The 2,677-nt window shown below is 32.7% G+C and overlaps 1 protein-coding gene across 1 annotated transcript in view; it reads left to right on the top strand.

The window, feature by feature from the left end:
* The window catches only part of sh3gl2b (SH3 domain containing GRB2 like 2b, endophilin A1), a 16,015-nt gene that overhangs the window by 748 nt on the left and 12,590 nt on the right, over positions 1-2,677 (top strand). The gene's annotated exons all lie outside the window — the stretch shown is intronic.

The raw sequence follows: 2,677 nt of genomic DNA, 5'->3' as shown, positions 1-2,677 counted from the left end.
TGTCCGATCCTAACAAACCATACATCAATGGAAATATTATTTATTCAGCTTTCAGATGATGCATAAATCTCAATTTCGAAAAATTGACCCTTATGACTGGTTTTGTGCTCCAGGGTCACTTATTTAACATGGTTTTGTAATTTAGGAAAAATTATTAAATTGATAAATTTTACATTTCTTAAAATTTATTTTAAAAATAACCTTTTTTAAAGAGAATTTTGAGCTTGGAATGAACATACAATCTTTTTGTATTATTTTTACATTTTTATTTAAATTATTTTTTAAATCTGTAAAAAAAAATGCTGTAATAATGCAAAAAAAAATGCTTTATAAACTTATTTTTCAGAAATCGCTAGTAAATTTTACAGTTAATTATAGTGAAATGGCAAGTAACACGTTGAACTAAACATGAAATTTTGAAGTAGAAAGACTGAAATAGATTTTTCCCAGCAAAACTTACTCCAATAATCTACAATAATTTTACAGTGTAGTGAAAACAAGAATTTATCCCTTTTTTGTATGTTTTAGTCATTTTTTAAAGCATTTGTTCCTGCTCTCTATCATTGCATGGAAAAGAGCAGCATGTGTTTGGAATGAAATGACAGAACTGATATTTTTAGGTGATCTGTCCCTTTAAGGATCTCACATGTGTGTGTCACAGTGGTATTAAAATAACGCTTTTAGAATTCCGCACAACAGAACATTCACACACACACACACACACACACACACACACACACACACACACACACACACACACACACACACACACACACACACTCTCTCTCTCTCTCTCACACACACACACACACACACACACACACACACATTGACAGGAATCAATACTCAGGGAACAGCAACAATGTCACATCCACTGATGCGTGTGTTTGTGCTCTGCTGGTTAGATCAGTCTTCACAGGTAATTGAAGTTGCAGTGATAATGAATTTTAAATGTTGATTTCAACACAAACAATAGAGGAATCAGCAGCAGAGAGAACTGAGGGATCTCTACGACTGAAGAGAGTCTAGAATCACTCGTGATGCTGTGAGATCTGGACAGATTAGTGTGTGAAACTGGATGCTTGCACACATCATGTGTGTCTGGAGCCACTCACACACACTCTCACTCACACACACACACGTTGTGTTTCCATGTTTTATGGGGACATTCCATAGGCGTAATGGTTTTTATACTGTACAAACTGTATGTGCTATTGCCCTACACCAACCCTACCCCTAAACCTACCCCTTACAGGAAACTGCTGCCAATTTTTGAATTTCATAAAACACCAGTTTGTATGTTTTTTAAAACTTTTGTTTTACGGGGACACAGGAAGTGTCCTCATAAACCATGTTTACGTTGTGTGTGTGAGTGAGTGAGTGAGTGAGTGAGTGAGTGAGTGAGTGAGTGAGTGAGTGTGTGAGAGAGTGTGTGTGTGTGTGTGCGTGTCCAGTATAAATTAAAGATGTGTGGTGCAGTGCTGCAGGTTTAGTCTGAGCATGAATTATTTATCTCTCTGCTCTCCTCTGAGATGCTGCTTTCAACTTCTGAGATATTTATGAAGCATGTTTATGAATCTGTTCATAATCACAACTTTAGCATATTGTGTATTATTGTATTCTGGACAGTTTAAATATGTAATAATAATTATTAATTATGTAATTATATGTTCCAAAACTATATATATGTATATATATAGTCTTGGAATTTTAGTTTATAAGAATTCACAAAAATTGTCAATTTTAAAGGCAGTTTTAAGACAGATTTTTTTTTTTTTACAAATTGCACAAAAGTCTATTTTACAATTAAAGAAATGGCAAATAACACATTCACACTATTTTAAAATTCACTAACTAAATATTGATATCTCAGTGCTTCATAAAATAGTATCATATAATAGTATAGTATCATCATCATCAATAAACTCAATAAGAATAATAAATATTAATCATATACTTATATTTGTATAAATATTGGTCCTCCTAAACTTGAATTCTATTTTAGTTGTTCTATTAGTATTTCTACAAATTAAATAACAAATTAATATTAATAATGAAATAATTAATCACATGATTTAATATAACGTTCCTATAATGTTCATCAACACATTTTCTGTGACATCATTTCGTTTTGTAAACACAATGTACAGAAAAGACAACAATTTTAAACACATTACTTAAATACCTCAGTTCTTTCACTTGCCCTAATAGTATTAATGTATTTATATAAATTTAATTAATAATAAATTCAATCATTTCAGTATTGTAAAATATTAAAATAGTATAAATATTACTATAAACGTAATCAATATTGAAATATAATTTAGTATAATCTTCCTATAATGTTGATTAAATGTTCATTAACAAACAACGTCATCTTGTCTTGATCAAACATGAAATCACACACACACACAGACACTCACACACACACACACTCTCACACACACACACACACACTCACTCGCACACACACTCACACACACACACACACACACACACACACACACACACAGCTTCAGCTGAACGTTTGGATGGACTAATAGAGTGTCTCTGTGTTCGTTTCATATCAGTCTGATTACATAACGGCCGTTTGTACCAGTCAGACTGATGACTGATGGATTGATCTGACGATCCGTGCATGAGAGAGAGAGAGAGAGAGAGAGAGAGAGAGAGAGGG

The sequence above is a fragment of the Sinocyclocheilus anshuiensis genome, unplaced genomic scaffold (genome assembly GCF_001515605.1).
Source record: "Sinocyclocheilus anshuiensis isolate Anshui unplaced genomic scaffold, SAMN03320099.WGS_v1.1 scaffold444, whole genome shotgun sequence".
NCBI lineage: Eukaryota > Metazoa > Chordata > Actinopteri > Cypriniformes > Cyprinidae > Sinocyclocheilus > Sinocyclocheilus anshuiensis.
Note: the sequence above shows the minus strand (reverse complement) of the source record. Positions and strands in the feature narration are given on the sequence as shown.